The sequence below is a fragment of the Rattus rattus genome, chromosome 9, assembly GCF_011064425.1.
Source record: "Rattus rattus isolate New Zealand chromosome 9, Rrattus_CSIRO_v1, whole genome shotgun sequence".
NCBI classification, from domain to species: domain Eukaryota; kingdom Metazoa; phylum Chordata; class Mammalia; order Rodentia; family Muridae; genus Rattus; species Rattus rattus.
In genome coordinates, this window is record NC_046162.1 from 38274028 (window position 1) to 38288644 (window position 14617).

The 14617-nt window shown below is 43.3% G+C and overlaps 1 non-coding gene across 1 annotated transcript; it reads left to right on the plus strand.

Moving 5' to 3' along the window:
- The first annotated feature begins 13686 nt into the window (after positions 1–13686).
- LOC116910717 lies at positions 13687–13816 on the plus strand. The gene has a single exon (XR_004389244.1). It is a non-coding gene; the product is annotated as a small nucleolar RNA SNORA17 (small nucleolar RNA).
- Positions 13817–14617: the final 801 nt, after the last annotated feature.

Below are 14617 nucleotides of genomic sequence, written 5' to 3' on the forward strand. Positions count from 1 at the left end.
TGATAAAAGTCCTGGAAAGAATAGGAATTCAAGGCCCATACCTAAACATAGTAAAAGCCATATACAGCAAACCAGTTGCTAACATTAAACTAAATGGAGAGAAACTTGAAGCAATCCCACTAAAATCAGGGACTAGACAAGGCTGCCCACTCTCTCCCTACTTATTCAATATAGTTCTTGAAGTTCTAGCCAGAGCAATTAGACAACAAAAAGAGATCAAGGGGATAAAGATTGAAAAAGAAGAAGTCAAAATATCACTATTTGCAGATGATATGATAGTATATTTAAGTGATCCCAAAAGTTCCACCAGAGAACTACTAAACCTGATAAACAACTTCAGCAAAGTGGCTGGGTATAAAATTAACTCAAATAAATCAGTAGCCTTCCTCTACACAAAAGAGAAACAGGCCGAGAAAGAAATTAGGGAAACGACACCCTTCATAATAGTCCCAAATAATATAAAGTACCTCGGTGTGACTTTAACCAAGCAAGTAAAAGATTTGTACAACAAGAACTTCAAGACTCTGAAGAAAGAAATTGAAGAAGACCTCAGAAAATGGAAAGATCTCCCATGCTCATGGATTGGCAGGATTAATATAGTAAAAATGGCCATTTTACCAAAAGTGATCTACAGATTCAATGCAATCCCCAACAAAATTCCAATCCAATTCTTCAAAGAGTTAGACAGAACAATTTGCAAATTCATCTGGAATAACAAAAAACCCAAGATAGCTAAAACTATCCTCAACAATAAAAGGACTTCTGGGGGAATCACTATCCTTGAACTCAAGCAGTATTACAGAGCGATAGTGATAAAAACTGCACAGTATTGGTACAGAGACAGACAGATAGACCCGTGGAATAGAATTGAAGACCCAGAAATGAACCCACACACCTATGGTCACTTGATTTTTGACGAAGTAGCCAAAACCATCCAATGGAAAAAAGATAGCATTTTCAGCAAATGGTGCTGGTTCAACTGGAGGTCAGCATGTAGAAGAATGCAGATTGATCCATTCTTATCACCCTGTACAAAGCTTAAGTCCAAGTGGATCAAGGACCTCCACATCAAACCAGATACACTCAAACTAATAGAAGAAAAAGTGGGGAAGCATCTCAAACACATGGGCACTGGAGAAAATTTCCTGAACAAAACACCAATGGCTTATGCTCTAAGATCAAGAATCGACAAATGGGATCTCGTAAAACTGCAAGGCTTCTGTAAGGCAAAGGACACTGTGGTTAGAACAAAATGACAACCAACAGATTGGGAAAAGATCTTTAGCAATCCTACAACAGATAGAGGGCTTATATCCAAAATATAAAAGGAACTCAAGAAGTTAGACCGCAGGGAGACAAATAACCCTATTAAAAAATGGAGTTCAGAGCTAAACAAAGAATTCACAGCTGAGGAATGCCGAATGGCAGAGAAACACCTAAAGAAATGTTTAACATCTTTAGTCATAAGGGAAATGCAAATCAAAACTACACTGAGATTTCACCTCACACCAGTGAGAATGGCTAAGATCAAAAACTCAGGTGACAGCAAATGCTGGAGAGGATGTAGAGAAAGAGAAACACTCCTCCATTGTTGGTGGGATTGCAGACTGGTACAACCATTCTGGAAATCAGTCTGGAGGTTCCTCAGAAAATTGGACATTGAACTACCTGAGGACCCAGCTGTACCTTTCTTGGGCATATACCCAAAAGATGCCCCAACACATAACAAAGACACATGCTCCACTATGTTCATAGCAGCCTTATTTATAATAGCCAGAAGCTGGAAAGAACCCAGATGCCCTTCAACAGAGGAATGGATATAGAAAATGTGGTACATCTACACAATGAAATATTACTCAGCTATCAAAAACAATGACTTTATGAAATTCATAGGCAAATGGATGGAACTGGAAAATATCATCCTGTGTGAGGTAACCCAATCACAGAAAAACACACATGGTATGCACTCATTGATAAGTGGCTATTAGCCCAAATGCTTGAATTGCCCTAGATGCACAGAACACATGAAACTCAAGGAGGATGACCAAAATGCAAATGCTTCACTCCTTCTTTAAAAGGGGAACAAGAATACCCTTGGCAGGGAATAGGGAGGCAAAGTTTAAAACAGAGGCAGAAGGAATACCCATTCAGAGCCTGCCCCACATGTGGCCCATACATATACAGCCACCCAATTAGATAAGATGGATGAAGCAAAGATGGGCAGGGTGACAGGGCCGGATGGATCTCTCTGAGAGACACAGCCAGAATACAGTAAATACATAGGCGAATGCCAGCAGCAAACCACTGAACTGAGAAGGGATCGTTGAAGGAATCAGAGAAAGCGGGACTGGAAGAGCTTGAAGGCTCAAGACCCTTATGTAACAATTCCAGCAATCAAGCTCTTCCAGGGCCTAAGCCACTACCCAAAGACTATACATGGACTGACCCTGGGCTCCAACCTCATAGGTAGCAATGAATAGCCTAGTAAGAGCACCAGTGGAAGGGGAAGACCTTGTTCCTGCCAAGACTGAACCCCCCAGTGAACATGATTGTTGGGGTGAGGGTGGTAATGGGGGGAGGATGGGAAGGGGAACACCAATATAGAAGGGGAGTGGGAGGGGTTGTGGGATGTTGGCCTGGAAACCAGGAAAGGGAATAACAATCAAAATGTAAATAAGAAATACTCAGGTTAATAAAGATTAAATAAATAAATAAATAAATAAATAAATAAATAAATAAATAACTTAATTACCGAGATGAATATCACCCATACTTTATTTTCAGCATCATATATAGCAATAAGTATCTGCAGTCACCTCCATTCACACTAAAGAGACTTTCATGATGACTTTTAAAGGTAGCCTTTTTCTGTGGTATAAACACAGATATGCAAAAGGGCAATACTCCTATGTCGATTTAGCTACGCATCAATAGTAGTTCTTTCAAGGGTCTAAGATTTCTATAGACCTGGGTTGGTTTTTTTTTTTTTTAACATTTGTACTGCTAGTGACAGAGTCATCCTTTTTTTCTTAAATTTTTAACTCTTTTACTTAATGTATGCAAGCATACTGTCACTCTCTTCAGCCATACCAGAAGAGGGCATCAGATCTCAAATAAATGGTTGTGAGCCACCATGTGATTGCAGAGAATTGCCCTCAGGACCTCTGGAGGAGCAATCAGTGCTCTTAACCACTGAGCCTTCAAGCCCGGATGTACTCTATCTTATGGAGTGTGAATTATGGAGCTAGTGACTGCCCCCATCATTTTGTGCCACTGTGCAGCAGAGGGACCACCTTAGCAGGTCGGGTTCATGATCATAGAGAGCACAGCTGGAATCAGGCTGTTGCCGATGCCTTTTTTCCTCAGCAGCCTGAAGATATAGCAACAGGAGGAAAGCTTCCAATTCACCTCCAGCTTGAATTCTCTATACCACATGTCTAAGAGGTGCTGTGTAATCAACACTATTGCCCTATCTACTAGTTCTTCTGGGGAACTAGTCAGAATGACGCGGGCTTGTATTGTCTTAGGAATCTCCAGGACTTCTCTGCAACAAACCCCAAAGGAAGTGCCCCACATTTAGAACTCGGTTTTTGTTGTAAAACTCATTACTTCTAGGATCTCCATTTCAAGCCTTATATGATGTTTTATTATCTATAGTTACTAAATAATAGATTGCTAGTCTACCTATGTCATACCAAGCTGCTATTGTCCTTTTTTCTGTACCTAAAGCCAAGTCCTATTTCTAGTTTTCTGGTTTCAGGAAGTTAAGAAGCTTCACATGGGAGATGTGATATTTACTTCTGGACCAGGATTGTCTTGCTTGATAGCTTCCATGGTTTGCACACTTACATTTTTAATGTCATTTTCTTCATGCCTCAGTCAAACCCCATGCTATGAATGTGCCATACATCCATTATCTAATCCTCTGTTGATGGACATCTAGGCTGAATGCATTTCCTAGCTATTGGGAACAGAACTTCAGTGAGCATGGTTGTAAAAATGTCTCCATTATAGAATATAAATTTTGTTGTATAGTGACAAGGATAAGTTAATGAACTCCCCCCACCCAAAAAAAACACCAGACAGGAGTCAATCAGATACAAATCACAAAAAGGTCTTTATTCGAGCTAGCTCTGGACCCTCAGCACACTGCAGACACACAGGATAGTTACAGAGGAGAGAAGCCCTGGATATGTATAGGTGTAATACTTTATAGAAAGCAACAAGGCAGTGGTGAGTGTTTCTAACCTGAAAAGCATCTAATTGGAGAGCTACTATGGCCTTTAGTATTATTGGCTGGTGCTGGAAATCAAACTATAAACTTAATTTTGCTTCCCTCTGTATTGATGGTCATAAGGCAGTGGGTGGGCTTGTTGGAAACTAACCTGGAAATGCTGGACTTGTTGGGGGAGATTAACCTGGAGACCCTGGTATTGTTGGGTGAGCCTAAAAACTGGAGCTAGAGTCCGGATTTGTTGGAGAGTAAATTGGAAACTAATGCTAGGTACCAGCCTGTTATTTTACCTGAGTTCAAGTTCTCTGTCTGGGAAACAGTTTCTCCCATTTTCAAAAACCTCTTCACTCAGCTAAGTTCTCTTTCTTATGCAGACCTCTCTCAGAGTCCTGAGATACAATTTGTCAGTTGCTATAATGGCTTTACTTCCTGTGCTACTAGAGCCTCATTCAGGCAACCCTAACTTACGCTACTCTGTTGCACAGTACTTCCTGCTTATTGCTCTACCAGGTTCAGGGGTTGAGTCTTGCATTTAAGTTTTAGATATTTTGCATTTGGATTTTTGAAAGTGACATATAACCATGTAGGTCAATTCATCTACATTTTGCCATCTGGGTTTTCCAGTACCATTTGTTGAACAGGTTGCCTTTTCTCCAGAGTATATTTTTGCCTTCTTCATCAGTGTCCAGAAAGATGTGCTTGTGTGGAATTTTTTTCTCAGTCCTCTATTCAATTCAGTTAAACTGTGTGACTGTTTTATACCAACACGGTGCTTGTTTTAGCACTGTGGCTGTAATTAATTGAAATGAGGGTCGATGACACTTCCCTCACAGTTCTTTTTGCCATGTTCCATCTCTAGTAGTTCCACATGTATCTCAGAACTTTTCATCCTCTCTCTGTGAAGAATGTCCCTGGAATCTTGATTGGGACAGCATTGGATCTGTAGAGTTCTCCTAGTAGACTAACTATTTTCACAATATTGATTCTTCTAAACACTGAGTATAGCCGAGGTGTTTTTGCATCTTCTAAGGCCTTCCTCAATTTAATACTTTAATGAATGTCTGATAGTTTTGTTGTAGAGAACTTCCATTTCCATGGATAGGTATTCTGTACAGAATTTTTGATTTGTTGGTTTGTATGATCATTTGCTATTTTGACTCATCCATATTTTCAAGATGACATAAAGAAGTGAAAATAGTGATATTTCTCAAGTGCAGAAACAAGGCAGTTCCAGTCCAGCCCCCACAATGCCAAAACCAAGCTCCCCCAATCAGTGCCTCTGCAGATGCGCAGTCCTTGTGAGCTGTCAAACAGTGTGGTTCCTGATCCTGAAATGCTGCAAACAACTGCACAGGTGGTCAAGGAATAGTCCCTACTCCTTCACTTGAGTGAGACGCAGAGAAATCGACCTGTCTCAGCATCAGGGCAGGGATGGGATCTCACTCCAGCCCTAACTCATCAGGTGGTCCTAGCGAATGACATGACACATGACTCTGAACTTCCTCAGCTCTAACTAAAGATCAGAATGAGTAACTGGTAAGGTGCTTAGAAAAGTAAAATGATGTTCATACATATTTCATAGTGTGACCTAGCTAATAGGATCGATGATGCTATTTTTCTTTATAGTAAGCAAACATTTCCCTGTATTTGAGGGGTATGGGTGGGTAGTCCCAGACAGTGCTTCTCACTGTAACAAGCCCAGGCCATGAACTCACAGAAATCAGCTTGCCTCAATCTTCAAAGTGCTGGGATAAAAGACATATGACACAATACCTAGCTTTCACATATTTTTTCTTAATTCTGTCCTTTGGGGCTTTTAAGATCTATTCCTTTTCATATGGGAGAGTATTCACATATTGGAAGATTATAATCATCGCCGACTTGCACCCCAAGTCTTACATTTGGTTTTAAAATTTATGGATACTCTGTCACTTTCTTCATTAGATGCCCCAGTTTAGCTACAGCTCAGGATGCACCAGGATGGTCTTCCTAGCATGGATTGTAACCCATATCACCTTTGCTTCACACAAATGGAACCAGGGCTTCCCAGTACTCCAAACGGGGTCTTTGGGCTGACTTTCCTAAACCCTTAGAGCACAGTGGATATAGGGACTGCTCAAACTCTTGAGACTTATTCATGAACTGCAACTGATTAATCTCCTTCACTTGTGGGTGAAATACATTTGCTATTCCCATGTGTTCTGTCTTGCTTCACCTTAATTCTACCGTCAAATTCAGAGCACAAGTTGATTGTATGTAAGTGTACAAAATCAAACAATGACAAATTGTTTTACCAAAATGAATTAAACCACCTAGCAAGGGATTTGATTGTTGCCCACAAGGAATTCAATTGAGGATAAAATTGAGTCTAAAATCAGGTGGGTGAAGTGTCTGTTGTTCATTCTCAGGTCTATTCTCTCTATGATGAGAGGCTAGGCCTAAGATGTCCTGGGTAACTGAGGAACTGTTCACCTTCCAGATTATTTCAGAATGTCTGTAGTTCATTCTCAAAATCTCAGGCATGGGTAAGTTTCACACAATGCACTGAGTGTTGATGTGGACATCATTATAGATGGTTCATCTCTCCTTTCTTCCAGGGGACCTCAAACGTGCTCTGTCCAGGGTTGCTCCAGCCACAAAAGGTTAGTAAAAACTCTAAGAGTCTACAGAAGCCAATAGTATTCTGCTGCTACATCATCTGATTCTTGAGAGAAAGTCAGAGTGTAATGAAGGAGCCACAATTTGCAAACCTCATCAGAATGTAGGAAAGGCTCATATTCAGGGCAGAGTTCCTCTCATGCCTCTTGCTGCTTCCCATGGTGACAATAACTCTACTCACTCCCAAATGGAATACCCCACCAAGAACCACTCTTCCTGCTTATGCAGAGTGTTACACTGATACATGGTCTCAAGAATGTTCTGCTGTTTTTCTACTGGCCTTCCAGAGCCAGAAAAAAGAAAACTGCAGAAAAAAGAGCAGTTACAGGAAAAGAGCAAGAAGTAGGCAGCCAGTCAGAAACATCAAAGGAGCAATTTTTGCTCAGTGGCTTTCTCATCTTTACCCTTAGATGTTCCTTCCTTGCTACACTTCGTGGACCGGCATCGGGAGCAATTGGTGGCCCGGGTGACATCAGTGGACCCTCTATTGGACAAGTTGCATGGTCTGGTGCTGAGTGAAGATTCCTATGAGGCAGTGAGGGCTGAGACCACAAACCAAGACAAGATGAGGAAGCTGTTCAGCTTCACTCGATCCTGGAGTCGAGACTGCAAAGATCATTTCTACGAGGCTCTGAAGGAGACCCATCCCTCACCTGGTCATGGACCTCTGAGAAGTCAGGTGGGCCTTTTTTTGGAATCCTGATTCTTACTGGCTGAAAGGTGATCATTCTGCTTAGAGTCCTGGCTCTGCTTGAACTTCCTTTGGTCCTTAGTTTCTCCATCAGCAACCAGTGGCCACAATATGTTCCTTCCTGATGACACTGTTTCCGGGACACCTCTTGGGGATCCAGATGTTCTCCCTTGGCTTCCCCAGCCACATGGTCATGTGACTTGAGCATCTCAGAAAATATCCAATGCAAGCAAGTCTATTCAGGCCTTGTCCAGCCTGCTCTAATGGTCAGACTGGCCAGCCTCAAGCCAACCTGACCCACCATGATACAAGCAGGATGGGGATCCTGAGAATGGAAACAAAGAGATGATGGCTCTCCCTAGAAAGTGAATGTCTCATGAATACAAAAGGAGGAGGACTTTTAAAACACACGCTGTCTGGTCAAACAGAGATGTAGGGAAGTCACATGATGCAACATGGGACTCACTGTCGGAAACACCTCAGATTCAGTGCACGTTGTGAACTAATCTTGGGCAGTTCCATATGCACAAGCCTTCTGTTCTAGTGATGAACTTGCAAGCTTCACATTTGGTTACATCATCCCATATGGAGGTGAGAGTCACGGCTTAAGAAACTGATGTGAGAGGGTAAAACAAATGACTGAGCAGAAGGCTCAGTGGTTAGGAGCTGCTCTGATGTGGTCAGATCCTCCTCCCAGCACCTACTTCAAGCAGCTCACAACTGTGTAACACCAAGCCCATGGATCCAACATCCTATTTTGTACTTCATAATCACCCATACACAGATACACATTCAATCACACACACACTAACACACACACACACACACACACACACACACACACACACACACACACACTTTTTAATCTTTATAAAAGAAAGACAAAATGGAATTCCTCTTCACTGCTCACCCATCTCCCAGAGAAATTATTCCACCAAAAGTTACAGTTGGATTTAAGGCTCACAAGGCTGTGTACTTGGCAGGAGCATAGTCCTCTTAGTCTACGAGGCTTTCACTCTGTATCATGCTTGTGTATCCCTCCCTGCCATGGACAGAGCAGTTAGCCAACTTCTCAGTGTCATCCATTTTTTCTCTTGAATCTGCAGGTTCTCTACTTCCGTTGAGTGGATCTCTATGCCCTGTTTCTCTTTCCCTCTTGGAACACAGTATTTTTTTTTTTTTTGTTCTAACTCTTGGTCACAGGTGGACAGCTTCAGCCCAGATGTCTTACCCAGAATCCTCCAGGATTTTATTGGATAATTCCAAGTTTTGAACTTCCTTTCTGTGATACTGACTTCATTCGAAATTTAGAAGTGACTTAAAATAAACAAATAAGGCAATGACAGAGAAATCCGGGATTCTTAAATGTGTATGACAGATATGACACACTGTGCTGTTAATCAAGGTTCTTAAACCTGTGTGACAGATATGACACACTGAGCTTATTTGTAAATAAGTTAAAATGCTAAAATATCAATAGTCAATTTATTTTCCTATCCAGTGAGGATCTTATACAGTGAAGATCTTAAAATTTATAAAAAGGAAATATTTTTTATTTCATGAATTATTGATGTATTAAAGTGAGTTCCCATCACTTTCTCTGTCATCTCACTGTAATTCAAGGTCCCTGAGTGCTGAGACTGACACATGCCTCCATACTTATTTGGCTAAGATGGGCTGAGACACAAGCCCTGACAGAACAATGGCCAACAACAGATCTGCACTGAGACAGTCTCAGAGCCGAGGTTCTCAACTTGGCTCCTCAGAAGATAAGCCTCATGGACATTGGTCGGACCGTCGCTCAGTCAAACAATGGCACATTTGCAGGGAAAACAGCGTTAGTGAACAGAATAGCTCAGTATTAAATTTTCTTCCAAGAAATGTAATTATTCCTTCTCGGGGATCTGTGTATAAGGATGTGATCTGCAGTCTGCACAACTGGTGTCCCTTTAATACAAACACATGATGTGGTGCCACCAATAGACTCCTGAAACTGCAGGAATTGTCAGGTCCAATTAGAAATGGAGACTTTAAAGTACCGATAATTTAAAAGAAATAAATGCACTTTATATAATGAAGGAAGTGTTTTGACAGCTTTACATTTTGTGTTAATGATAATTAAACCCACTTATAAGAGTAAATTTCTTAAAATTGAACTTTAAGATGATTAAGGGTTGATTTTTAAGTGTCCTACATAGAGGGAAACCTATGATATAAAGATATAAAATGGCGGAGACTGGCTGCTTGCTACCTAAGCACAGGCTTCCCGAAGACCAGGTCCAGCTTCCCCCCTACCCACTCCTTCCTGGCACCTATGAGGAGGTCAGACTGGAGGCGGCTCAGTCGGGAGAGCTGAACACTTTCCAGGCTGTTCTGGCATCCGATGAATCTGATACCTACGCCCTCTTTCTCTATCCTGCCAATGGACTTCAGTTCTTTGGAACCCGTCCCAAAGAATACTACAATGTCCAGCTTCAGCTTCCTGCTAGGGTGGGCTTCTGCTGAGGGGAAGCAGATGACTGGAAGAGAGAAGCGCTATATTTCAGCCTGACTAACACTGAGCAGTCAGTGAAGAATCTCTACCAACTAAGCAACCTGGGGATTCCTGGAGCGTGGGCTTTTCACATTGACGGCAGGCTAGCCCTAGACAATGTCTGACCAGCCATGGTCAGAGGTGACCATTCCACAGCCTGCTCCTCAGCACTTCAACCATGCTGCAGCCCTGGAGATCGATACTGAGGACAGTTTCGATTACTATAATGAGAATGAAGAGGATGTAGAATACCCACCAATTGAACCAGGGGAGGCCCTAGAAGGCCACCGTAGAATTGATGTCTTTCAATTCAGTCTATTCCGAGCTTCCTGGGTGTCTGTCACCACGTCTCCAGATTCTGATCACGCTTCTCCTTTGCCACACCCAGCACCTGGTAACTGGCCATCCTACCAGGAAACAGAATCAGCTTCTTTGGACCCTCAAACCAAACAAGGGCCACCTGTGGGAGAGGTAGAGGTCCTGGATTTCAAGGACCCAGCATTGCTTTTGGATCAGATGGCCACCAGAACCCAAGCTCCTCCAGAGGCAGATGCAGCTTTCCTTACTCCAGGCAGGAAAGACCTTGGGAACAGAAACACCCAGTCCTATCCAGAGGCACGGCCAGTGCCTTCAAAGCCAGATGTTCCTGTTGCTCCTCTGGAAGGAGAAATCCTTCCTAATTACCCCGAGTCTGATCACGTGCCACCCCAGAGAGGAGGGAGGTATGTGGTAGGACTGGAGGACCACGTGAGTTCTAAAGCTCAAGGCAAATGCATTGAAAACGCAAGAAAAATGCATTTGAGGTTTTGTTTAAAGAAAATACAGCAGAGTTGACAAACTAGAACAGAACCAGGTCAGTCACCTGGGCCCATTCCTGTACCGGGCAGACTGGGGCAGGCTGGGGCAGGCTGAGCCCGAAAGATTGTCTAGGTTCAAGACTAGCCTGGGCCATATAGAGAATTCTAGGCCAGCCTGGATTATACAGCCAGCTTTCCTCCCAAGTGTAATGAAAAATTTTGGTTTGCAAGTTCAGAGAAGGTGAGCCATGTCGAGGCTTCGTAGTCATTGCAGGATAGAGGGTACAGCCATTTAGCTTTGACTGTGGTAGTAAGCTATGCAGGCTTAGGCAAACATGCTGAAGAGCCTTAGGAAGAGAACATGGTGTAGACACCTGTGTCTGCTATTACTTCTGGTTCTTGTCCCCACAGCTGTGGCCTTCACCTCCCCTGAACCTTATCCTGGTTCTGTGACTCACTAGCACTAAAGGTAGCAGGAAGAAGACAGGGGAATGCCCAGAGGGAACAACTTTTCATCCACACTGATGGACTGGGAAACTGGCCCTAGATTCATCCTCCCCGCCACCTCTCTCCCCCTCTCTCTGCTCAATGATCTCTGCCAGGAGGAAGTGTCAGAGGCCGTACCTCTCTCCACAGCATTTCAACTTCACAGTTTTTCTGTCAGTGTTTTGACAAAAACATTAACCTAGAAAAGAGGACCTTCTGGTTCTGCTGGGACATTTTCTGCAGGTTCAGGAGAAATAGTTTGGAGAAATAGTTCAGGAGGGGAGAAAACATTTTGTGTTTAACAGAGCGTAGAGTAATAGTTAGGGTAGGAGTGTTGCTATCAAGTTTGAATCTTGGCCATGCTGAGTCAACTTATTTCACCCCCAAGTCTCTGATTTTCTTTTATAAACGTATTGCCAGGATTTGTTGTTAGTATATGTTATGTTGTGAGCGCCTGCATTAGTCGGTTTTTTGGAAGAAAATAATGGCCATCTTTACTAATCTTTAGAGGATTTAAAACATAGGAAACTGAGGATGGGGCGGGAGAGTGAACAGCTAGGCTGGAAAACAGAGAAACTGAAAACAGAAAGACTCAGTAAAAAGCTTTTGCCTCCTGAAAGATATAAAATGAAAACTATCCGAGTATGTGGCAGTATGCCGGGGGAAAGGTTTGTGTGTTTGTTTTGTTTTGTTTTGTGTTTGTTGTTGTTGTTGCTGTTTTTAACTGTAAATACCCATTGATAAAGACTCTTTTGAGGCAAGCTGACAGTTGTGGCTTAGCTGTCCACATAATGTGTTTATCTGGGTGACCTGATACCAATAGTACCAACAGAAAGCAGACTGGACCTGTTTCTTGACTGGATCAGGGTAAAGTGGTCTGTGTTTTCCACCCTGGTCCTTCCTTACAATCCTAGAATATGTAAACATTTGGTGTCTTCAAGGAAATACATAACAAAACTAAAAACAAAATCCTTTGTTTCTTAACACTGCCAGTGTTTTGCTTTAAAAAAAAAAACATAAACATCCTTATTTTCTAATCTATGTCTTTATTTTTAATTGAGGGCTAAATATGGAGCAGAGAATAAGGAATGTGCAACCAGTCACTGGCTCAATGGGAGACACATTCCATGTAAGAGAGCCAGGCGCTGACACTGTTACTGGTACTTTGCTACACTTGCAGAGAGGAGTCTAGCATCAGGTTTCCTGAGAGGCTTCATCCAGCAGTGGATGGAAAGAGATACAGAGACCCACAGACGACATCATGTGGTGCTTGGGAGACTTGCAGAACAATGAGGGATAGAATTGGGCAAGATGGAGGGGTCAAGGACACCACAAGAAGACCTGAAGACTCAACTAACCAGGGACCATGGGGACTCACAGAGGCAGACCTACCAACCAAAGACCGTGCAGTGGCTGGACCTAGGTCCCCTATGTATTTTTAGCAGGTGTGCAGCTTGGGCTTCATGTGGGTCCACAATGTCTCTGACACTGTTGCCTGCCTTTGGATCCCTTCCCCCCGACTGGACTGCATGGTTGGGCCTCGGTGAAAAGGATGGTTTTAGGCCTATTGAGAGTGGGTATCACAGGGTTGGGTGGTATTCAAGGGAGACTTCTTCTCTGAAGAGAACTGGAAGAGGTGGGAGAGGGATTTGTAAGGAGAGGACTAGGAGGAGAGGAGGGAGGGGAAATGCAACCAGCATGTAAAGTGAATAAATACATTTTTAATTAAAAATAAAATTTTTAGCCTCTTCTAATTCTGAAATAATCATGATTGACATAAAATTGGATGTATATTTTCAGTGTACTTCACTTTAATGGAAACTTTGTTTTATATAATCTACACATTAAATACTTGACAAAAGCCCAAATCTAGTGAAAAACCAAGGAAATCCAGCCATACTTTATGCCCTTCTCCTTGAGAGACCAGTATTATATTATTTTCACTTAGCAAATAATCATCTTGGAGCAAAATGTGTTGCAACAGAGGATGTGTCCTCATTTGCTTCCTGTTGCTGAGGTAAACTCCAGGATGGCACACAGGCTGCTTAGGGAGGAACACGTTCACTTCACTGTAAGCTGACTGTCTTTCCTGAGGAGACAGGGCAGGAACCAAAGGCCACACACTGCAGCAGAGGCCATGGAGAAGTGTTTCTCACTGATTTTCCAGGGCTTGCTCAGCCTGCTTTCTTACATGACCCGGGACCACCTGCTCAGGAATGGCACCGCCCACAATGGACCTTGCCATTCTGTATCAATCATGTTGTCCCAGGCAAAGGTTCCCACAGCATCCGTCCACAGAGGTATTGCTAGTGTGGCTGCTGTTATATGTGCATCAGTAGGTAGCAGAGAGGAGAAAGCTTATGTCTACACTCAGTGTTTTAACCTATGGACATCTGAATGATTAATTGTCTAACAGTCCCTGAACAAAGCAAGCCCAAGACAACCAAGAGTCCTGTAGACTCCCAGGGTTGGGAGCTAGCCCAGGTGGGGTCAAGAGTTAGACCCAGACAACCACCAGTCTGATGCCACGTGGCCTGGACAGGGAGCTAGCCTGAGATGACCACCAGTCTGCACTGTGCAGGCCTGCAGGGAGCATGAGGAGCAGACCATGCCCAAGATGATCTTTGTCCAGAGCCATAAAGCACGGGCAGGGCATCACATTCCTGAGACCACGCCTGAAATGATCCCTAACACATAAATCCTTCGCGCCGCTAAGAGGAGCGAGTGTGTGGTGGAGAAATGGAAGAGAAATAGAAATGGGTTATGGGCCTGAGGAGAGGCAGAACTGAAGACTGGAGGGTAGTGAGAAACAGCCTGGTGTGAGTAGCCAGGGTTCCCACCTGGGACCATGGTGGGGTCCTCTCCTGTGCTGCCTCTGGGTTCACATCAGGATTCATGGTCCTTCAGCAGCAAGGATCAATTACCACCAAAGGCCAAGCAAAAATCCCTGACTTAGGCTGCTGTCCAGGAACGTACTGATGTCTGAGGGCTGCAAAGAACAGACCCCACCCTTCTGCTGAGAATCATGGGAGAACAGACCCTGGGGGCATCAGAGACAGAGACAGGACTCTGCCCCTAGCCAGCTGGAGTACTCAAGAAAACAGGCCCCAGACATTGTGGGTGTTGTGAGTGTGAAGGACCCTAGGGTATGAGTATGGGAAAGTTGGCCCTGCTGCTGTCTCACCTAGAGTGGCATGGATGAGAGAGAAATACTCCCC